We start from the raw sequence: 25233 nt of genomic DNA, 5'->3' as shown, positions 1-25233 counted from the left end.
TGTCCCCGTTGATTTTGTTGTCTTGGATATTGAATGCAATGCATCTTGTCCTATTGTCTTGGGAAGACCCTTTCTTCGAACTGTTGGTGCTGTTATTGATATGAAAGAATGAAATATTAAGTATCAATTTCCTCTCAAGAAAGGTATGGAACACTTCCCTAGAAAGCGAATGAAGTTGCCTTTTAATTCTATCATTAGAACAAATTATGATGTTGATGCTTCTTCTCTAGATGTTACTTGATTTGCACTTTCTGCGCCTAGCTGAAAGACGTTAAAGAAAAAGCACTTCTTGGGAGATAACCCATGTTTTTATTTTACTACTGTATTGTTGAGTCTTGTAAGTTGTTACTACTGTAGCAACCTTTCCTTATCATATTTTTTGTGCCAAGTAAAGTCTCTATGGTAAAGTTGATGCTAGATTTGGATTACTGCGCAGAAATAGATTTGCTGTCTGTCACGAATTTGCGTAGATCTCTCTGTATAAAAATCAAAAAAATCTGCCAATTTACGTGCGTGATCCTCAGATATGTACGCAACTTTTATTAGTTTTGAGTTTTTCCGTCTGAGCAAGTTAAGTGCCTCTGAAAAATTCGTCTTTACGGACTGTTCTGTTTTGACAGATTCTGCCTTTTATTTCGCACTGCCTCTTTTGCTATATTGAATGGATTTCTTTGTTCTATTAAGTTTCAGTAGCTTTGTGCAATGTCCAGAAGTGTTAAGAATGATTATGTCACCTCTGAATATATGAAATTTTGATTATGCAGTAACCCTCTAATGAGTTTGCTTTAAGTTTGGTGTGGAGGAAGTTTTCAAGGGTCAAGAGAAGAGGATGATACAATATGATCAAGAAGAGTGAAAAGTCTAAGCTTGGGGATGCCCCGGTGGTTCATCCCTGCATATTTTAAGAAGACTCAAGCATCTAAGCTTGGGGATGCCCAAGGCATCCCCTTCTTCATCGATAACTTATCAGGTCACTTCTAGTGAAACTATATTTTATTCCATCACATCTTAAGTTCTTTACTTGGAGCGTTTGTTTGCTTTTATTTTTGTTTTGGTTTGAATAAAGTTGGATCCCACCATCCTTGTATTGGAGATATTACGCTCCGCTTTTTCATTTGAACACTTGTGTTCTTAGTTATGCTTTAATGTTCATGGCGAAGGCTGAAAATTGCTTCGTTGATTGCTATTTGGTTGGAGTCAGAAAATGCTTCATATGGTTTTGAATAACTTGATACTTGGCAATTGTTTTGAGCTCTCATAGATCATGTTTAAGCTCTTGCATCATGTAGTTTAATCTATTAGTGGAGAACTACCGTAGAGCTTGTTGAAAATTGGTTTGCATGATTGGTCTCTCTAACGCCTAGATATTTTTCTGGTAAAAGTGTTTGAACAACAAGGAAGACAGTGTAGAGTCTTATAATGCTTGCAATATGTTTTTGTGTAAGTTTTGCTGTACCTGTTCATACTTGTGTTTGCTTCAAACAACCTTGCTAGCCCAAAGCCTTGTACTGAGAGGAAATGCTTCTCGTGCATCCAAACACCTTGAGCCAAAACCTATGCCATTTGTGTCCACCATATCTACCTACTATGTGGTATTTTTTCTGCCATTCCAAAGTAAATTACTTGAGTGCTACCTTTAAAATTTCATTCCTTTATCTTTGCAATATATAGCTCATGGGAAAATAGCTTAAAAACTATTGTGGTGATGAATATGTAGCTATGTGTTCTAGTTCTTATAAGTTGCTTGTTGAGCGGTAACCATGTTTCTGGGGACGCCATCAACTTTTTACACCTTTGTTGAATATCATGTGAGTTGCTATGCATGTTCGTCTTGTCTGAAGTAAGGGTGATTTATCATGATCAAACGGTTTGAGTATGCATATGTTAGAGAAGAACATTGGGCCGCTAACCAAAGCCATGTATCATGGTGGAAGTTTTCAGTTTGGACATTCATCCTCAATCTCTTATGAGAATATTATCTGTTGTTGAATGCTTATGCATTAAAGAGGAGTCCATTATCTGTTTTCTATGTTGTACCGGTATGGATGTCCTAAGTTGAGATTATTCAAAAACGAGAAATCAAATGCGATTTATCTCCTTGGACCTTTGTACAGGCGGCATAGATGTACCCTTTTGTGACACTTGGTTGAAACATATGTTATGCAATGATAATTCATGTAAAACTAAGCTAATTAGGACAAGGTGCGGGCACTATTGGTATTCTATGCATGAGGCTTGCAACTTGTAGGAAGTATTATGCATAACACATATGAATTATTACTACCGTTGAAAAAATTGTTTCTATGTTTTCAAAATAAAAGCTTTAGCACAAAAATAGTAATCCATGCTTCCCTCTGCGAAGGGCCATTTTTTTACTTTATGTTGAGTCAGTTTACCTACTTCTTTCTATCTTAGAAGCAAACACTTGTGTCAACTGTGTGCATTGATTCTTACATGTTTACTTATTGCACTTGTTATATTACTCTATGTTGACAAATATCCATGAGATATACATGTTACAAGTTGAAAGCAATTGCTGAAACTTAATCATCCTTTGTGTTGCTTCAATGCCTTCTACTTTGAATATATTGCTTTATGAGTTAGCTCTTATGCAAGTCTTTTTGATACTTGTCTTGAAAGTACTATTCATGAAAAGTTTTGCTATATGATTCAGTTGTTTAGTCATTATCTTTTGTTAGCAATCTATTGCTTTGAATCACTCCATTCACTTCATATGCTTTACAATAATGTTGATCAAGATTATGTTTGTAGCATGTCACTTCAGAAATTATTGTTGTTATCGTTTACCTACTCGAGGGCGAGTAGGAAACAAGCTTGGGGATGCTTGATACGTCTCCAACGTATCTATAATTTCTTATGTTCCATGCTACTTTTATGACAATACTCACATGTTTTAACATACTTTACATCATTATTATGCATTTTCCGGCACTAGCCTATTAACAAGATGCCGAAGCGCCAGTTGCTGTTTTCTGCTGTTTTTGGTTTCAGAAATCCTACAAAGGAAATATTCTCGGAATTGGACGAAATTAACGCCCAGGGTCTTATTTTTCCACGGAGCTTCCAGAAGACCGAAGAGCATACGAAGTGGGGCCACGAGGGGCCGTCACCATAGGGCGGCGCGGCCTGCATGGGGCCCGCGCCGGCCTATGGTGTGGGCCCCTGTGCCCCCTCCAACGCTGCCCTTCCGCCTACTTATACCCTCCGTCGCGAAAACCCTATTACCGAGAACCACGATACGGAAATACTTCCAGAGATGCCGCCGCCAATCCCATCTCGGGGGATTCAGGAGATCGCCTCCGGCACCCTGCCGGAGAGGGGAATCATCACCGGAGGGCTCTACATCACCAAGCCCGCCTCCGGATTGATGCGTGAGTAGTTCATCCTTGGACTAGGGGTCCATAGCAGTAGCTAGATGGTTGTCTTCTCCTCTTGTGCTATCATGTTTAGATCTTGTGAGCTGCCTAACATGATCAAGATCATCTATTTGTAATGCTACATGTTGTGTTTGGCGGGATCCGATGAATATAGAATATTATGTCAAGTTGATTATCAATCTATCATATATGTGTTGTTTATGTTCTTGCATGCTCTCTGTTGCTAGTAGAGGCTCTGGCCAAGTTGATACTTGTAACTCCAAGAGGGAGTATTTATGCTCGATAGTGGGTTCATGCTCCCATTGAATCTGGGACAGTGACAGAAAGTTCTAAGGTTGTGGATGTGCTGTTGCTACTAGGGATAAAACATCGATGCTTTGTCTAAGGATATTTGTGTTGATTACATTACGCACCATACTTAATGCAATTGTCTGTTGTTTGCAACTTAATGTTTGGAAGGGGTGCGGATGCTAACCTGAAGGTGGACTATTTAGGCATAGATGCATGTTTGGATGGCGGTCTATGTTCTTTGTCGTAATGCCACGATTAAATCTCATGGTGATCATCATGATATGTCTTGAATCTTTATTTATCAATTGCCCACCTGTAATTTGTTCACCCAGCATGGTATTTATCTTATTGGAGAGACACCACTAGTGAACTGTGGACCCCGGTCCATTCTTTTACATCTGAAATACAATCTACTGCAATCTCTGTTCTTTGTTGTTCTTTGCAAACAAACATCATTTTCCACACCATACGTTTAATCCTTTGTTTTCAGCAAGCCGGTGAGATTGACAACCTCACTGTTACGTTGGGGCAAAGTATTTTGATTGTGTTGTGCAGGTTCCACGTTGGCGCCGGAATCCCTGGTGTTGCGCCGCACTACACTCCTCCACCAACAACCTTCACGTGGTCCTTGACTCCTACTGGTTCGATAACCTTGGTTTCTTTCTGAGGGAAAACTTGCTGCTGTGCGCATCACACCTTCCTCTTGGGGTTCCCAACGAACGTGTGCATCACGTGCCATCAAGACTGTTTTTAAGGCGCCGTTGCCGGGAGGTAAGGTAAAAGGTATTCACATCCTCCGACTACTAAGCTATTTCCTAGCACTGTTGCCGGTGTGTGAGTGCTCGAAGGTATCTCCTTTAGATTCTGCAATTAAAACTTTTTGTTTCTTGTTTTTGTTTTCACTAGTTAGGCTTAATGGAAAACAACAACAAAAATTAGAGATCTTTATAGTATTTACCTTGAATTAGGACATGATGTGTTTGAAGAGAAAATTAAAAAACCCATGGAACTTTGTTTGCAAAATAGTTGTAGCAATGTTATTAGCATGAACTATTTGAACACCATTATTGCTAAAGCTAGGGAAGAGAAATTAAAACTTGAAGCTTCTATTCCTAGGAAGTTGGAAGATGGTTGGGAGCCCATCATTAAGATGAAATTCAATGATTTTGAATGTAATGCTTTATGTGATCTTGGTGCAAGTATTTCTGTTATGCCTAAGAAAGTTTATGATATGCTTGACTTGCCACCATTGAAAAATTGTTATTTGGATGTTAATCTTGCTGATAATTCTCTAAAGAAACCTTTGGGGAGGATTGATAATGTTCGTATTACGGTTAACAATAACCTTGTCCCCGTTGATTTTGTTGTCTTGGATATTGAATGCAATGCATCTTGTCCTATTGTCTTGGGAAGACCCTTTCTTCGAACTGTTGGTGCTGTTATTGATATGAAAGAATGAAATATTAAGTATCAATTTCCTCTCAAGAAAGGTATGGAACACTTCCCTAGAAAGCGAATGAAGTTGCCTTTTAATTCTATCATTAGAACAAATTATGATGTTGATGCTTCTTCTCTAGATGTTACTTGATTTGCACTTTCTGCGCCTAGCTGAAAGAAAAAGCACTTCTTGGGAGATAACCCATGTTTTTATTTTACTACTGTATTGTTGAGTCTTGTAAGTTGTTACTACTGTAGCAACCTTTCCTTATCATATTTTTTGTGCCAAGTAAAGTCTCTATGGTAAAGTTGATGCTAGATTTGGATTACTGCGCAGAAACAGATTTGCTGTCTGTCACGAATTTGCGTAGATCTCTCTGTATAAAAATCAAAAAAATCTGCCAATTTACGTGCGTGATCCTCAGATATGTACGCAACTTTTATTAGTTTTGAGTTTTTCCGTCTGAGCAAGTTAAGTGCCTCTGAAAAAATCGTCTTTACGGACTGTTCTGTTTTGACAGATTCTGCCTTTTATTTCGCATTGCCTCTTTTGCTATATTGAATGGATTTCTTTGTTCTATTAAGTTTCAGTAGCTTTGTGCAATGTCCAGAAGTGTTAAGAATGATTATGTCACCTCTGAATATATGAAATTTTGATTATGCAGTAACCCTCTAATGAGTTTGCTTTAAGTTTGGTGTGGAGGAAGTTTTCAAGGGTCAAGAGAAGAGGATGATACAATATGATCAAGAAGAGTGAAAAGTCTAAGCTTGGGGATGCCCCGGTGGTTCATCCCTGCATATTTTAAGAAGACTCAAGCATCTAAGCTTGGGGATGCCCAAGGCATCCCCTTCTTCATCGATAACTTATCAGGTCACTTCTAGTGAAACTATATTTTATTCCATCACATCTTAAGTTCTTTACTTGGAGCGTTTGTTTGCTTTTATTTTTGTTTTGGTTTGAATAAAGTTGGATCCCACCATCCTTGTATTGGAGATATTACGCTCCGCTTTTTCATTTGAACACTTGTGTTCTTAGTTATGCTTTAATGTTCATGGCGAAGGCTGAAAATTGCTTCGTTGATTGCTATTTGGTTGGAGTCAGAAAATGCTTCATATGGTTTTGAATAACTTGATACTTGGCAATTGTTTTGAGCTCTCATAGATCATGTTTAAGCTCTTGCATCATGTAGTTTAATCTATTAGTGGAGAACTACCGTAGAGCTTGTTGAAAATTGGTTTGCATGATTGGTCTCTCTAACGCCTAGATATTTTTCTGGTAAAAGTGTTTGAACAACAAGGAAGACAGTGTAGAGTCTTATAATGCTTGCAATATGTTTTTGTGTAAGTTTTGCTGTACCTGTTCATACTTGTGTTTGCTTCAAACAACCTTGCTAGCCCAAAGCCTTGTACTGAGAGGAAATGCTTCTCGTGCATCCAAACACCTTGAGCCAAAACCTATGCCATTTGTGTCCACCATATCTACCTACTATGTGGTATTTTTTCTGCCATTCCAAAGTAAATTACTTGAGTGCTACCTTTAAAATTTCATTCCTTTATCTTTGCAATATATAGCTCATGGGAAAATAGCTTAAAAACTATTGTGGTGATGAATATGTAGCTATGTGTTCTAGTTCTTATAAGTTGCTTGTTGAGCGGTAACCATGTTTCTGGGGACGCCATCAACTTTTTACACCTTTGTTGAATATCATGTGAGTTGCTATGCATGTTCATCTTGTCTGAAGTAAGGGTGATTTATCATGATCAAACGGTTTGAGTATGCATATGTTAGAGAAGAACATTGGGCCGCTAACCAAAGCCATGTATCATGGTGGAAGTTTTCAGTTTGGACATTCATCCTCAATCTCTTATGAGAATATTATCTGTTGTTGAATGCTTATGCATTAAAGAGGAGTCCATTATCTGTTTTCTATGTTGTACCGGTATGGATGTCCTAAGTTGAGATTATTCAAAAACGAGAAATCAAATGCGATTTATCTCCTTGGACCTTTGTACAGGCGGCATAGATGTACCCTTTTGTGACACTTGGTTGAAACATATGTTATGCAATGATAATTCATGTAAAACTAAGCTAATTAGGACAAGGTGCGGGCACTATTGGTATTCTATGCATGAGGCTTGCAACTTGTAGGAAGTATTATGCATAACACATATGAATTATTACTACCGTTGAAAAAATTGTTTCTATGTTTTCAAAATAAAAGCTTTAGCACAAAAATAGTAATCCATGCTTCCCTCTGCGAAGGGCCATTTTTTTACTCTATGTTGAGTCAGTTTACCTACTTCTTTCTATCTTAGAAGCAAACACTTGTGTCAACTGTATGCATTGATTCTTACATGTTTACTTATTGCACTTGTTATATTACTCTATGTTGACAAATATCCATGAGATATACATGTTACAAGTTGAAAGCAATTGCTGAAACTTAATCATCCTTTGTGTTGCTTCAATGCCTTCTACTTTGAATATATTGCTTTATGAGTTAGCTCTTATGCAAGTCTTTTTGATACTTGTCTTGAAAGTACTATTCATGAAAAGTTTTGCTATATGATTCAGTTGTTTAGTCATTATCTTTTGTTAGCAATCTATTGCTTTGAATCACTCCATTCACTTCATATGCTTTACAATAATGTTGATCAAGATTATGTTTGTAGCATGTCACTTCAGATATTATTGTTGTTATCGTTTACCTACTCGAGGGCGAGTAGGAAACAAGCTTGGGGATGCTTGATACGTCTCCAACGTATCTATAATTTCTTATGTTCCATGCTACTTTTATGACAATACTCACATGTTTTAACATACTTTACATCATTATTATGCATTTTCCGGCACTAGACTATTAACAAGATGCCGAAGCGCCAGTTGATGTTTTCTGCTGTTTTTGGTTTCAGAAATCCTACAAAGGAAATATTCTCGGAATTGGACGAAATCAACGCCCAGGGTCTTATTTTTCCACGGAGCTTCCAGAAGACCGAAGAGCATACGAAGTGGGGCCACGAGGGGCCGTCACCATAGGGCGGCGCGGCCTGCATGGGGCCCGCGCCGGCCTATGGTGTGGGCCCCTGTGCCCCCTCCAACGCTGCCCTTCCGCCTACTTATACCCTCCGTCGCGAAAACCCTATTACCGAGAACCACGATACGGAAATACTTCCAGAGATGCCGCCGCCAATCCCATCTCGGGGGATTCAGGAGATCGCCTCCGGCACCCTGCCGGAGAGGGGAATCATCACCGGAGGGCTCTACATCACCAAGCCCGCCTCCGGATTGATGCGTGAGTAGTTCATCCTTGGACTATGGGTCCATAGCAGTAGCTAGATGGTTGTCTTCTCCTCTTGTGCTATCATGTTTAGATCTTGTGAGCTGCCTAACATGATCAAGATCATCTATTTGTAATGCTACATGTTGTGTTTGGCGGGATCCGATGAATATAGAATATTATGTCAAGTTGATTATCAATCTATCATATATGTGTTGTTTATGTTCTTGCATGCTCTCCGTTGCTAGTAGAGGCTCTGGCCAAGTTGATACTTGTAACTCCAAGAGGGAGTATTTATGCTCGATAGTGGGTTCATGCCTCCATTGAATCGGGGACAGTGACATAAAGTTCTAAGGTTGTGGATGTGCTGTTGCTACTAGGGATAAAACATCGATGCTTTGTCTAAGGATATTTGTGTTGATTACATTATGCACCATACTTAATGCAATTGTCTGTTGTTTGCAACTTAATACTGGAAGGGGTGCGGATGCTAACCTGAAGGTGGACTATTTAGGCATAGATGCATGCTAGATGGCGGTCTATGTTCTTTGTCGTAATGTCCTGATTAAATCTCATAGTGATCATCATGATATGTATTGAATCTTTATTTGTCAATTGCCCACCTGTAATTTGTTCACCCACCATGTTATTTATCTTATTGGAGAGACACCACTAGTGAACTGTGGACCCTGGTCCATTCTTTTACATCTGAAATACAATCTACTGCAATCTCTGTTCTTTGTTGTTCTTTGCAAACAAACATCATTTTCCACACCATATGTTTAATCCTTTGTTTTCAGCAAGCCGGTGAGATTGACAACCTCACTGTTACGTTGTGGCAAAGTATTTTGATTGTGTTGTGCAGGTTCCACGTTGGCGCCGGAATCCCTGGTGTTGCGCCGCACTACACTCCCCCACCAACAACCTTCACGTGGTCCTTGACTCCTACTGGTTCGATAACCTTGGTTTCTTTCTGAAGGAAAACTTGCTGCTGTGCGCATCACACCTTCCTCTTGGGGTTCCCAACGGACGTGTGCATCACGCGCCATCAAGAGGCTGAGGCGATGCTCCCTTATCGGAAAAAAAATTACATGGTGCTTATATATTTCGAAATCTAACTTAATTTAACCATCAATCTGAGTAATGATATAAGAGTTGAGGCTTACTCCGGTACAACCCCCTCCCCGAACTCAACCAAACCCAACCAATGTTATTTAGGTCCATGTCCAAACCCAACTCCAAACCCCCGGTATGCTCATATATAGGCATACTGCCACGACAAGATAGTCCGGCGTCGGCACCGCAAGTCAGTCCGATGTGGGCACCGCAGGGTAGTCCGGTGCCGCAAGACGGTATGATGAAGGCATCGCAAGACAGTTAGGCTCGTTCCTAACATGATGGGCAGTTTGCCCAAATTGACCCAGACTGTTCGACCGTTCATCGTGCCGTTATCTAGCCTACACACCACCCCAACTTCGTGGGCACGCACCTATGAGGCATTGTTGAGGCTCGTGTTGTAACACCTCAAGTTTTCAACAATAAATAAAGAAAGAGGGATTTCAAATACTCAATTTTTACAACAAACAAAAACTTTATTTACTCATATAGTGCTATATATAGTCTCATGCATAGTATGTGTTTTTGGTGTGCAATTGCCATGATGAGTGTATTAGTATGGATCAATGGTACTTAAACCCTAAACCATGATCATATCATCTCAAGTTGAGAGAAATTCAAGAAATGCCAAATAACCAAAAAACCCTCACACACACCTTAGGCCAATATTTCAAATCTTCAACCAAGGCCACCAAGGCTTGATCCAATGCTTGTAAAACTCTTATATAACAAAAACAAACATAAATGCATAGAAGAAACTAAATTCAAATCAAAGGAAAATTCAAAATTTACATACATATGATAATGGTCATATGACCACTTTATAAAATGTTGCCTTCTTAACACCCCTGGTTTGGAAGAATCTTAAACTAAACAACCCTAACTTTCTTCACCTCATCCAAGACCAAGTCAAGGTGAACACTTCTCATGTTGACCACCACTGCTATAGTTGACCAGGTTGACCAGTATAGGTTTGACAAGAAGAGACTTTGAAACAATGTGAAGATGAGCACTTTTTGGAAACTTTGCAAACCAGCACTAAAATGACTACCACCACCATCATTAGATCACATTATTTATATGAATGAGCTCCACCAAAAAGAATTTCAAATTTCAAATATTTTTTCTCTTGCGGCCATTCTGTCGAGCACTTGGCAGGCACAAAACAGAATTGATCAAAACATGCAATTGTCCAACAGATTTTAGACTAAACCCTTGGTGAATCATGTTGATCATTGCTTCTCTAGTACCCCTGCATCATTGCCAGTCCTTGCCCGTGCGGTTTGAAGAGTGGAGAAGGACCAAACCTTGCAATGACATGCCCATGCCGGCCACCATGCTCTCTCTCTCTCTGGCTCTCCCCTTGATCGATCACCATGTCCTGGAGCACGCCCTGTACCTGGTGATCATCACCCAGCATGGCCCGAGCTCGCCAAGGCCCAGCATTGGCTGAACCAGCCGCGCCCATGCACGCCCAGTACCATGCCACGGCATGCCAGGCACGCGGTGAGCGCGCACTGGCCGCGCCAGAGCATGGCGCCGCACCGTCGCCGTCGTCCTCACCTGCAAGCCTACCCCCTGCGTCGAGCATCGCCACCATCACCCCTAGCTGCTAGACACCCTCGAGCACCGCCGGCCGCCTTGTCGCTGTCGCCCTCGTCGGAACCATGCCGCGGGTACCGTGGCATGATCATCAAGCGCTCGAGCCGTCCCATCGCTCCCTGGACGCTTTCGCTGTACCCAGAGCCTCGCCATGCCGTCGCCAATCGAGTGCAGTACCTCCCTTGCCCTTTCGCGCGCCGGAGCAGCCACGCCGTCGACGACCACCCACGGCACCCACAGCACCCCCTCCCCTCTATAAATAGAGACCTCCCGCGGCCTTCTCCTTCACACCACCACGACCGCCTCACTCCACTGGTTCGCCTCGATCAAACCACACCTCGAATCGTCGCCGGAGCAGCTCCAATTTGAAGCCGAAGCTCGCCGGAGCCCGCAGATCACCGTCGCCGATTCACGCCGCCCCGAGCCTCGCCACTGCTACCAGACGCTTCCTCACCGTCGACAACGCCGCCTCGCACCCACCAGAACCTCGCGGGAACACCGGTACGCCCTCCGACCCCCTAGGCTCGCCGCCAGAACCTCGGCCTCTCGCCGGAGAAGACGACGATCGTGCACCGCACGATCGTGTTCTGATCCAACGCACCCCATTAATCCATACCGATTCGGCGTTAAACGCCACTGACTGGTGGAGCCCACCATGTCAGGCGGCCCGCGCGTGGGCGACACGCCGCTGGGCCGGCCCACCTCTTTTTCACCGTGTAGCCCATCTAGCCTTCCCGCCAAGCCCAGTAATTCAAATTCTATTTTTCTGTTTAATTCGAATATACTTGCAGATGCTTTTTCAAATTTAAATACAACAAAATCCACTGAACCAAATTTAGTAAATTTTATATAATTGGAAAGCCCATGAAATTATCTAAACAATGCCATTGGCCTCACTTGCAAATTAATTGTAGAATTTAAATGATAAAAATCACAAGGCAGAGCCTTTTTCAACTTCAAATAAATATTAAAAATTATCTATAAATGATTTTAAGTTGATTCCAACTCTCATAAGTCACAATTGATACCCTTTAATTGTTTATGCAAAAATATAGTATAGTTGTTTTGCATGATCAGGGATTAGAACTAAATAATGGCTATGGAGCCACTTCTAGTCCATTTAACTCATACAAATAAATTGTTTAAATAGTATGAGAGATATTCTCTCATTTAAATTGGGGTCTTAAGTAAGTCAAATAGAGGTACTGACTTTGGTCTAATAAACCTCATACTTGATTACTTAGAGATATTAAATCATGAGCATGCTAATATTAAAATGCATGAGGTGTAGCACCTCATTTAAATTTCACTCTCAAATAATAGATATGAAGTGTTGACCTTGGTCAACTAATACTCATACCTTATTATTATTTGAGGAGATTAAATCTTAATAAAATTCAATAAGAGGGAATTATCTCCTCCAAGTCATTGAAGAGAAATCTTAATAAATAATTATAATCAGAGGAAAGTATTTTTCTTTAAAACAAGGAATTAAATCACCATTCTAATAAAGTGTGATGTTAGCATATACTTGTGTGCAATTTGGTGTGTGCTTAGCTTAGCACTTAATTGTGGGTAGTGATCGTTATACCTTGTATTCGTATATAGACGCTAGTCTCGAGGAATACCCGGAGGAGGAAGGCTACAACCAGGAGGAGGAGGAAAACTTTGACTCCTACCCCAACCAAGGCAAGCTAATACTCTTGCAAGCCACCTTAATGCAAAGCTTTTCATGAGCAAGGCACTATTACATCTTACTTTATGCTTAAGGATCCTATCCCATGTTTTACTTTGATTTTTTTTCAAGTATTGTATTTCAAAGCACTTTTGATTCATGATTCACTTGGTTTAGAATAGAACAAGGTGAAATGAAATGACTTTGAAAGAATTTGAAAGTGAAAGAGAAGGGAATGACTTGGTGAAGGTTTGTGAAAACTGATGATTGGGTTCGGATGCGATACCCTTCCAATTATACAAGTACCCCCACAATACCTGATTATGGGTAGGGCTTAACTAGAAGCTTATGTAGTTTAGTATGGGTTCCCTCTAAACAAGCATCATAGGGGTTATGCCGAGGCTGCCTCCGTAGAAAGTGAAATGATGTGAATATGAGGTGAATGTACGACCCAAGCCCTGTGCAGTTCCCGGGTCGACGGTTTGTCTTCACCGGGAGGCCAAGCTCATGGGGAGAGGTGCCTATACTAGGTTATCTAAGTGGAAGGTTATGGTTGATGATCCGCGTACTGAGTTACGATGATTCGGGGTTATCCCGACGGATGTAATCAAAAGTTGTGGCACAAGAGTACAACCTCTGCAGAGTGTTAAACCTATTTGAATAGCCGTGTCCACGGTTACGGACGACTGGAAAGGCCATACTGTTCCGTTGTCAGACTTGTCTTAAAAAGGAATGGTGCATTTGAACGGTGACTTGAATTGTTGAAAAACACCACTGAGGTGGTGGGAATGACACTAATGTTCCCACTTGAGTTAGTCTAGAGATTCAAGCATCTTTACTAAATACTTACAAAATAAACTTGGCTTTATGCAAATAAACCTAGAGCTTAGCAACCATTAATGTTGATAACTACTTACATTAGTGTTAGTTTGCGAGTACTTAAGTACTCATGGCTGTGTCCCTGGCTATTCCAATGCCAGACTGTGAAGAGGAGCAACAGTACGAGGATGACGGTCAACAAGACGTCTACCAGAACTAGGATGCTTCTAACGTCAAGCGTTGGCCTGTGGATAGATAGTTCCACCTACTACGACGCTTCCGCTAGTTATCTATGTTCGTTGATCGTTTAGATCAACTATTTGTGTAATCTTGAATAATGTAATATATGGTGTAAGACATTATGTGTTGTAATAAATGATGACTCTATGGTATTCAACTGTTATGTCTCGCAACAACAATATTCCTGGGATTGCGATGTATGACATAATAGGCATCTGGACTTAAAAATCCGGGTGTTGACAAGTTGGTATCAGAGCCATTGTTTGACCTTAGAAGCCCCTAGATTAGAATGGACGTTTGAAACACATAGATTCAAAACTAATGAAAGAAATAGTTATGAAAACCTACTCACACTCTTACCTTTGAGATCCTTTGCAAAATAACAAGTTCATGTTTTCTTCTTACAATGAAATTAAAATTTTGAACACGTGCACTTCTCTAACTTACTCATCCATGTCTCTACAGATGGAGCAATTCGCTCAGACGGAGTCTTACCGGCTAGGCAACGCTGGAGGCCTAATCTTCGAGCAGGACCTGACGGAGCTCTCCCTGTTTCTCGGACGCCCCTTCCCGGAGTTCTTCGGGGGACAGGTCACCGACCAGCTCGGAGGACAGATGCAGTGGATCATCTGCGCTGACCTCCGCGGGACGCCCGAGTCACCCCCGACCAGCAGGATCCAGTTCTCCTTCCGAGAGAACAGCTGGATGGACGGCCTTGCTCGGGCCATGAAGGAAGCACTAGCCCGTCTGTGCGGGCTGGAGCTGCCCCGAATCCGGGGAACCCGCTACTTCCACATGGCAAGGCACGACTCCATGGGGGCACCGATGGACCTCTCGCCCCACCCCGAGTTGAAGTCCCACGTGGACCACACCGACTACATGCTGTGCGAGACCTACGTCCAGCTCGACAACGCTCGCGCCCTCGCCAACTTCGCCTACCACCAGATGGCTCAGAAGGACGAGATCACCAAGATCATCGCCGCAGAGCGCAGGACCCTTCGCCGTGAGAACGCGAAGAAAGACTACAAAATCTCCCGCCTCCGCGACCAGATCGCCAACCTCAAGGAGACCATCAAGACTCAGGAGGACCAGCTCAAGGCCCTCGAGAGCGAAGGAGAGGGTGAAGACATCCAAGGGGATGGCTACTCCTATGTGAGCAACGACAACGACTATGAAGAGGATGATGATGACCTGGCCTACTATCCTTACGAGGATGGCCATGAGCACCTGACAGCCGGGATGGATGACACCGTCCCGATCCATGTCGATGAAGCTTAGTTTCACTTGTGCACCTTGCGTAGGTGTGAGTTGTATCGGTCCCACTGTATCGTAGTTTGTTGAAAGGGTTCTTCAAACCCTCCTATGTGTAAGCTTGTAATGTTTGCATCACGAATAAAATAAAAGTGTGTTTAAATTGCAATATATCAAAGAACTCAAGTTTTCAAATTTAGTCCAAAAATAAGCCATAGAAATTTCCCTCTCGTCTCATAATCTATCTCCCTGTTCAGATGGCCCCTCCTACTCGAAGCGCCAATCAAGATGCATTGATGCAGATGCTGCAAATCTTGATGGAAGACCGAGAGGCTGAACGTGCGGAACGCCAAGCCAACATCACTGCCCTACAGCAGCTTGTGCAGAACAACCAGGGCCACGGAAACCACGAGCATCCGGGCTCAAAGTTGAAGAACTTCCAGAACACCAACCCACCGGTGTTTAGCAAGACGGAGGAACCTCTTGATGCAGACGATTGGCTCCAGACAATGGAGAACAATCTGGAAGTGGCCGGAGTAGAGGCCAACGACAAGGTTCTGTTCGCCACACACTATCTGGCAGGACCTGCACGTGCCTGGTGGACGAGTGCCCGCGCATTGAACACGGGGCAAATGATGACTTGGGCTGACTTCAAGCTCAAGTTCAGCAAGTACCACGTGCCTCAGGGCCTGATCAAGAAGATGCGGGATGAGTTCCGCGAACTCAAGCAGGGGCGGATGACAGTGGTGGAGTACCGTGACAAGTTCCTCACCTTGTCAAGGTACGCACCTGATGAGACGGACACCACCGACAAGAGGAAGGAGAGGTTCCTGAACGGACTGCATGATGAGATGCAGACCGTGCTGGTCAACATTCCATTTGCTAACCTTGAAGCCCTTGTCGACTCCGCCATCCAGATGGAGGGCAAGCTGAACCAGGCCAACGAGAACCGCAAGCGCAAGATGATGCAACAGAGTGGGCCCAGCAATACCTCAAGGTATCGCCCCAGCTCAAGCGGAGGATTCCCTCCCAGAAGCAACAAGCCACCGACCCCGATGTCACGCCCCGGTTTTCAACACCGGAGCGGAGGAAACTCCAGGCCAGGAGGCCACCACAACAACAACCACGGCAACAACAACTACGTCCACCACAACAGCAACTTCAACCGCGCTCCGATGAGAGCCCCCGCCAACAACAACAACACCAACACCGCACCAAGGACCGGGAGCAACGCTGTTCCGGTTAACCCCAAGGACAAGTCCACCATCACCTGCTACGAGTGTGGTGTAGTGGGACACTTTTCCAATGAGTGCCCCAAGAGACTCGCCAAGATCGCCGCCAACACCGCTGCACCTGCCCAGCAGCAACGCCGTGTCTCCACCGGCAAAAAGTTCACCCCCAACAACCCCAACAACCGCGGCGGCCGCCTCTTTCACATGAGTGCGGAAGAAGCTCAGGAAGCGCCAGATGTTGTGCTGGGTATGTTCTCTGTTAACTCCGTACTGGCAAGAGTGTTGTTTGATTCCGGAGCATCGCATTCTTTTGTCACCGAAGATTTTGCATGCACTAGTAAGATTCAACCCATCAGTTTGAAGCATGTCATGATAGTTCAAATACCCGGATCCACAACATAAGCTAGAAAAATTTGCAAAGATGTGCCCATCATCATACATGAAATAGAATTTTATGCAAATTTGATTGTTCTGGGAACAAAGGGTTTGGAAGTAGTACTGGGTATGGACTGGATGTCCAAGCATCAAGGAATGATTGATTGTGCCAAGAAGGCCATCACCATGACTAGTAGCACCGGAGTACTAGTGGAGCACATATCGGAAAGGCTACCTAGAAATTTCACTTGTAATCAGAGTCAAGCCAAACCCACCTTGGATCAGATTAGGGTCGTCTGTAGATACCCTGATGTGTTTCCTGATGGTTTACCCGGTATGCCCCCAGATCGGGATATCGAGTTTATCATTGAGTTAATCCCCGGAACAGGACCCATAGCCCAGAGAGCTTACAGCATGAACCCAGCAGAGTTAGTGGAACTGAAGAAGCAGCTGGACGAACTCTTAGCCAAAGGTCTGATCCGACCAAGTGCGTCACCTTGGAGGTCCCCAGTTTTGTTCGTGGATAAGAAAGACGGTGCCAGTCGTTTATGTACGGACTATCGTAAGCTTAACGATGTCACCATCAAGAACAAGTACCCATTGCCGAAGATAGAAGATCTGTTTGACCAGTTGACAGGTGCCACCGTGTTCTCCAAAATTGACCTCAGGACAGGTTACCATCAGCTGAAGATCCATGCGACGGATATCCCGAAAACTGCATTCACCACCAGATATGGGTTGTATGAGTACAACGTCATGTCGTTTGGTCTAACCAATGCCCCGGCATACTTCATGAACCTCATGAACAAAATTTTCATGAACTTTTTGGACAAGTTTGTCGTTGTTTTCATCGACAACATCTTAATCTACTCCAAGACCGAAGAGGAACATGAGCAACACCTGGGGATAATCCTAGAAACCCTTAGACAGCACAAGTTGTACGCCAAGTTCAGCAAGTGCGAGTTCTGGTTGAAAGAAGTCGGATTCCTGGGACACATCTTGTCCGCAGGAGGAATTGCCGTGGACCCCGCAAAGATCAAGACCGTTGCAGAATGGAAAGTCCCAACCACTCAAACCGAAGTCCGCGCTTTTCTTGGATTGGCGGGCTACTACCGCCGATTCGTTGAAGGGTTCTCGAGCATAGCAAGACCCATGACCCAACTACTGAAGAAGGACAAGAAGTTTGATTGGACGGACAAATGTGAAGAGAGCTTCCAGAAGCTCAAGGCAAGACTGACGACAGCCCCAATATTAATCATGCCTGACATCACCAAGCCTTTTGACGTTTACTGTGACGCCTCCAAGATTGGTCTTGGATGTGTGTTGATGCAAGGAGGGAAAGTGATATCGTATCTGTCAAGGCAACTGAAGCAGCATGAGCAGAATTACCCAACTCACGACTTAGAACTCGCAGCAGTTGTGTTAGCTTTGAAGGTTTGGCGTCATTACCTCATGGGTAATCGATGCGAGATTTACTCGGATCACAAGAGTTTGAAGTATATCTTCACTCAGAAGGAACTGAACATGAGGCAAAGAAGATGGATCGAGTTGATCAAGGATTACGACCTAGAGATTCATTACCACCCTGGAAAGGCCAATGTGGTAGCCGATGCTTTGAGCCGACAACCATGTCAGCTCAACTCCATGATCGCGAAAGAGCAACCTAGCCTGTATCAAGAGTTTGAACAGTTTAGACTGGAACTGGTTAGCGAAGGTTATCTCGCCAGCATAGAGTTACAACCTACCTTGGTTAGTCAAATCAAGGAAGCACAGAAAGGGAATGCTAGCATCGACGGAATCAAGAACCAGATAGTTGCAGGAAAGGCACCGGGATTCACCGTAGATGAAGAAGGAGTACTTTGGTACAACGGACGCTTGTGCGTGCCGTCAGATTCTGAGCTAAAGCGGGTCATTCTGAAGGAAGCCCATGACACCCTTTATTCCATTCATCCCGGCGGTACCAAGATGTACCAGGACTTGAAGGAACAGTTCTGGTGGCATGGAATGAAGCGGGAAATCGGGAGCTACATCGCCAAGTGTGACATTTGTCAAAGAGTCAAGGCCGAGCATCAACGACCCGCAGGACTACTACAGCCCCTGCAGATTCCCGAATGGAAGTGGGATTCGGTAGGAATGGACTTCATCACCGGACTGCCCAAGTCTAGCAAAGGAAATGATTCTATCTGGGTAGTGGTCGACAGGTTGACCAAAGTCGCCCATTTCATCCCTGTCAAGACCACCTATCAAGGACCCAAGCTGGCAGAATTGTACATCTCCCGAATAGTCACCCTGCACGGAACCCCGAAGTCAATAGTGTCAGATAGAGGATCTCAATTCACCTCGAGATTCTGGCAGAAGGTACATGAAGGGCTAGGCACCCGCCTGAACTTTAGCACAGCATACCACCCGCTGACGGATGGACAGACTGAACGAGTCAATCAAATCCTTGAGGATATGTTGAGAGCATGCGTACTAGAGTATGGATCCAAGTGGGAAGATTGTCTGCCCTACGCCGAGTTTTCGTACAACAACAGCTATCAGGCCAGCTTGCAGATGGCCCCCTTTGAAGCATTGTACGGAAGAAAGTGCCGTACCCCTCTGAATTGGTCGGAAGTCGGAGAGAGCCAAGTGTTTGGACCAGACGTTCTCCGAGAAGCCGAAGAGAAGGTACACAAGATCCGGGAGTACCTGAAGACAGCCCAGTCCAGGCAGAAGAGTTACGCCGACAAAAGACGTCGGGAAATGACCTTCGAGATCGGAGATTTTGTGTATCTCAAGGTATCCCCTCTTAAAGGAATGCAGAGATTCCAGCTTAGAGGAAAGCTTGCACCCCGCTATGTTGGACCCTTCAAAGTTCTTAGTCGCCGGGGAGAGGTATCTTATCAACTGGAATTACCGGAAGAAATGGCAGCGGTACACAATGTGTTTCACATCTCTCTACTTCGCAAATGCTTGGAAGTACCAGAAAAGACCGAGGTCTTCAAGAACATTGATCACAGATCTGTGGACCTCAACTCAGATCTGACATACAGAGAAGTACCAATTCGCATCCTGGAGGAAGCTTTCAGAACTACTCGCACCCGGAGTATCAAATTTCTGAAGGTCCAATGGAGTAATCACACCGAAGAAGAAGCTACCTGGGAGAGGGAAGACTTCATGAAGACTGAGTACCCCAATCTCTTTAGTACCTAGTTTTCTTTGAGATCTCGGGATGAGATCTTTTGTAAGGGGGAAGGGTTTGTAACACCTCAAGTTTTCAACAATAAATAAAGAAAGAGGGATTTCAAATACTCAATTTTTACAACAAACAAAAACTTTATTTACTCATATAGTGCTATATATAGTCTCATGCATAGTATGTGTTTTTGGTGTGCAATTGCCATGATGAGTGTATTAGTATGGATCAATGGTACTTAAACCCTAAACCATGATCATATCATCTCAAGTTGAGAGAAATTCAAGAAATGCCAAATAACCAAAAAACCCTCACACACACCTTAGGCCAATATTTCAAATCTTCAACCAAGGCCACCAAGGCTTGATCCAATGCTTGTAAAACTCTTATATAACAAAAACAAACATAAATGCATAGAAGAAACTAAATTCAAATCAAAGGAAAATTCAAAATTTACATACATATGATAATGGTCATATGACCACTTTATAAAATGTTGCCTTCTTAACACCCCTGGTTTGGAAGAATCTTAAACTAAACAACCCTAACTTTCTTCACCTCATCCAAGACCAAGTCAAGGTGAACACTTCTCATGTTGACCACCACTGCTATAGTTGACCAGGTTGACCAGTATAGGTTTGACAAGAAGAGACTTTGAAACAATGTGAAGATGAGCACTTTTTGGAAACTTTGCAAACCAGCACTAAAATGACTACCACCACCATCATTAGATCACATTATTTATATGAATGAGCTCCACCAAAAAGAATTTCAAATTTCAAATATTTTTTCTCTTGCGGCCATTCTGTCGAGCACTTGGCAGGCACAAAACAGAATTGATCAAAACATGCAATTGTCCAACAGATTTTAGACTAAACCCTTGGTGAATCTTGTTGATCATTGCTTCTCTAGTACCCCTGCATCATTGCCAGTCCTTGCCCGTGCGGTTTGAAGAGTGGAGAAGGACCAAACCTTGCAATGACATGCCCATGCCGGCCACCATGCTCTCTCTCTCTGGCTCTCCCCTTGATCGATCACCATGTCCTGGAGCACGCCCTGTACCTGGTGATCATCACCCAGCATGGCCCGAGCTCGCCAAGGCCCAGCATTGGCTGAACCAGCCGCGCCCATGCACGCCAAGACCATGCCACGGCATGCCGTGCACGCGGTGAGCGCGCAGCAGCGCGCGCCAGAGCATGGCGCCGCACCGTCGCCGTCGTCCTCACCTGCAAGCCTACCCCCTGCGTCGAGCATCGCCACCATCACCCCTAGCTGCTAGACACCCTCGAGCACCGCCGGCCGCCTTGTCGCCGTCGCCCTCGTCGGAACCATGCCGCGGGTACCGTGGCATGATCATCAAGCGCTCGAGCCGTCCCATCGCTCCCTGGACGCTTTCGCTGTACCCAGAGCCTCGCCATGCCGTCGCCAATCGAGTGCAGTACCTCCCTTGCCCTTTCGCGCGCCGGAGCAGCCACGCCGTCGACGACCACCCACGGTACCCACAGCACCCCCTCCCCTCTATAAATAGAGACCTCCCGCGGCCTTCTCCTTCACACCACCACGACCGCCTCACTCCACTGGTTCGCCTCGCTCAAACCACACCTCGAATCGTCGCCGGAGCAGCTCCAATTTGAAGCCGAAGCTCGCCGGAGCCCGCAGATCACCGTCGCCGATTCACGCCGCCCCGAGCCTCGCCACTGCTACCAGACGCTTCCTCACCGTCGACAACGCCGCCTCGCACCCACCAGAACCTCGCGGGAACACCGGTACGCCCTCCGACCCCCTAGGCTCGCCGCCAGAACCTCGGCCTCTCGCCGGAGAAGACGACGATCGTGCACCGCACGATCGCGTTCTGATCCAACGCACCCCATTAATCCATACCGATTCGGCGTTAAACGCCACTGACTGGTGGAGCCCACCATGTCAGGTGGCCCGCGCGTGGGCGACACGCCGCTGGGCCGGCCCACCTCTTTTTCACCGTGTAGCCCATCTAGCCTTCCCGCCAAGCCCAGTAATTCAAATTCTATTTTTCTGTTTAATTCGAATATACTTGCAGATGCTTTTTCAAATTTAAATACAACAAAATCCACTGAACCAAATTTAGTAAATTTTATATAATTGGAAAGCCCATGAAATTATCTAAACAATGCCATTGGCCTCACTTGCAAATTAATTGTAGAATTTAAATGATAAAAATCACAAGGCAGAGCCTTTTTCAACTTCAAATAAATATTAAAAATTATCTATAAATGATTTTAAGTTGATTCCAACTCTCATAAGTCACAATTGATACCCTTTAATTGATTATGCAAAAATATAGTATAGTTGTTTTGCATGATCAGGGATTAGAACTAAATAATGGCTATGGAGCCACTTCTAGTCCATTTAACTCATACAAATAAATTGTTTAAATAGTATGAGAGCTATTCTCTCATTTAAATTGGGGTCTTAAGTAAGTCAAATAGAGGTACTGACTTTGGTCTAATAAACCTCATACTTGATTACTTAGAGATATTAAATCACGAGCATGCTAATATTAAAATGCATGAGGTGTAGCACCTCATTTAAATTTCACTCTCAAATAATAGATATGAAGTGTTGACCTTGGTCAACTAATACTCATACCTTATTATTATTTGAGGAGATTAAATCTTAATAAAATTCAATAAGAGGGAATTATCTCCTCCAAGTCATTGAAGAGAAATCTTAATAAATAATTATAATCAGAGGAAAGTATTTTTCTTTAAAACAAGGAATTAAATCACCATTCTAATAAAGTGTGATGTTAGCATATACTTGTGTGCAATTTGGTGTGTGCTTAGCTTAGCACTTAATTGTGGGTAGTGATCGTTATACCTTGTATTCGTATATAGACGCTAGTCTCGAGGAATACCCGGAGGAGGAAGGCTACAACCAGGAGGAGGAGGAAAACTTTGACTCCTACCCCAACCAAGGCAAGCTAATACTCTTGCAAGCCACCTTAATGCAAAGCTTTTCATGAGCAAGGCACTATTACATCTTACTTTATGCTTAAGGATCCTATCCCATGTTTTACTTTGATTTTTTTTCAAGTATTGTATTTCAAAGCACTTTTGATTCATGATTCACTTGGTTTAGAATAGAACAAGGTGAAATGAAATGACTTTGAAAGAATTTGAAAGTGAAAGAGAAGGGAATGACTTGGTGAAGGTTTGTGAAAACTGATGATTGGGTTCGGATGCGATACCCTTCCAATTATACAAGTACCCCCACAATACCTGATTATGGGTAGGGCTTAACTAGAAGCTTATGTAGTTTAGTATGGGTTCCCTCTAAACAAGCATCATAGGGGTTATGCCGAGGCTGCCTCCGTAGAAAGTGAAATGATGTGAATATAAGGTGAATGTACGACCCAAGCCCTGTGCAGTTCCCGGGTCGACGGTTTGTCTTCACCGGGAGGCCAAGCTCATGGGGAGAGGTTCCTATACTAGGTTATCTAAATGGAAGGTTATGGTTGATGATCCGCGTACTGAGTTACGATGATTCGGGGTTATCCCGACGGATGTAATCAAAAGTTGTGGCACAAGAGTACAACCTCTGCAGAGTGTTAAACCTATTCGAATAGCCGTGTCCACGATGCATGATTTATTGGAAAGGCCATACTGTTCCGTTGTCAGACTTGTCTTAAAAAGGAATGGTGCATTTGAACGGTGACTTGAATTGTTGAAAAACACCACTGAGGTGGTGGGAATGACACTAATGTTCCCACTTGAGTTAGTCTAGAGATTCAAGCATCTTTACTAAATACTTACAAAATAAACTTGGCTTTATGCAAATAAACCTAGAGCTTAGCAACCATTAATGTTGATAACTACTTACATTAGTGTTAGTTTGCGAGTACTTAAGTACTCATGGCTGTGTCCCTGGCTATTCCAATGCCAGACTGTGAAGAGGAGCAACAGTACGAGGATGACGGTCAACAAGACGTCTACCAGAACTAGGATGCTTCTAACGTCAAGCGTTGGCCTGTGGATAGATAGTTCCACCTACTACGACGCTTCCGCTAGTTATCTATGTTCGTTGATCGTTTAGATCAACTATTTGTGTAATCTTGAATAATGTAATATATGGTGTAAGACATTATGTGTTGTAATAAATGATGACTCTATGGTATTAAACTGTTATGTCTCGCAACAACAATATTCCTGGGATTGCGATGTATGACATAATAGGCATCTGGACTTAAAAATCCGGGTGTTGACACGTGTCGCCCAGCTCTGCCTTGCAGTGCCTCATGGTGGGACAGCACCGCATTGTCGTCCCTCCCGCCCGGAGGTCATGAACGCCACCGCACAGAAGAGTCGTCGCCAATGATCCGCGAATGTACATAATTATATACATATGTATGCAACATATTCATATAATTTAGTTGAGCCGTACGATTTTTGTACATGGCTACGTATATCAGTTTAGTATTAATAACAAAGAGGTGTCAAGCGATCTCAATCATCCTTGTATTTAAGCTTGTTCTGAGTTTTGAGGAAGGGGTTATACCGGAGAAAACGCCATAAAGAGTTATGTGTCATCAAAATTATACTATTCGGAATTTGTTTGATCAATGGTAAGCACCTTAACTATGAAATGGAGGAGTATATGGTGATGCTATTTGTTTGCCAGAGCCGCTACCACGCCACAGCAGATAGCCAGCCCGTCAACTCACCGAGTTTCACCCAATGTCTCCCAAGGGTGGCGAAAGAAACAAGGAAGGAGGAGGAAAATAATTGTGGCAACGGCAGCGGCTGTTATTTTGCTTGTGCCATCCTCCGGAGAGCGACGTAAGGATGGTTCATTCAATAGGGAGTGGGTTGATTGGTTGGATATGTTAATGATGCAACTAAGGTATGTTGACGAGATAAATTATCATCAACCAGTCAAGTTGAGAGTCATCAAGAACAAACTAAAACTATTGTAGGGATTCTTTTTAACGGAAGTGTTTTCCCTTGTGTCCATGTCGAATGTAGATCCGAAAGAGCCGGCCGGAGGGATGTGGTTCAAATCCTCCACCGTCAAACTTAATAAACCTAAGAAAATAGAGTTAATGGAACAATAAAAATCGATAAAAATGTTTTATATTACTTAAAAAGGCATTACACCCATCTCTGCCTAATTGAGATGCACGACGCCGTGTTTTAATCCAGAAGTTACAATAAAAATAATATACTGAGATACTATGCAAGTACTTAAGAGTGCCTAGGACGAAGGAGGGTCAATCCGTAGATTAAGTTGCCATCAATGTTGGAAAAACAATCCTCGCCGTGTCCTCCACCATGTAGAAATAAACAAAATAAACTTAACAAAATATAAT

This window comes from Lolium perenne, chromosome 5 (assembly GCF_019359855.2).
Source record: "Lolium perenne isolate Kyuss_39 chromosome 5, Kyuss_2.0, whole genome shotgun sequence".
NCBI lineage: Eukaryota > Viridiplantae > Streptophyta > Magnoliopsida > Poales > Poaceae > Lolium > Lolium perenne.
The sequence above is the reverse complement of the archived record's forward strand: the minus strand, read 5'-3'. Positions refer to the sequence as shown.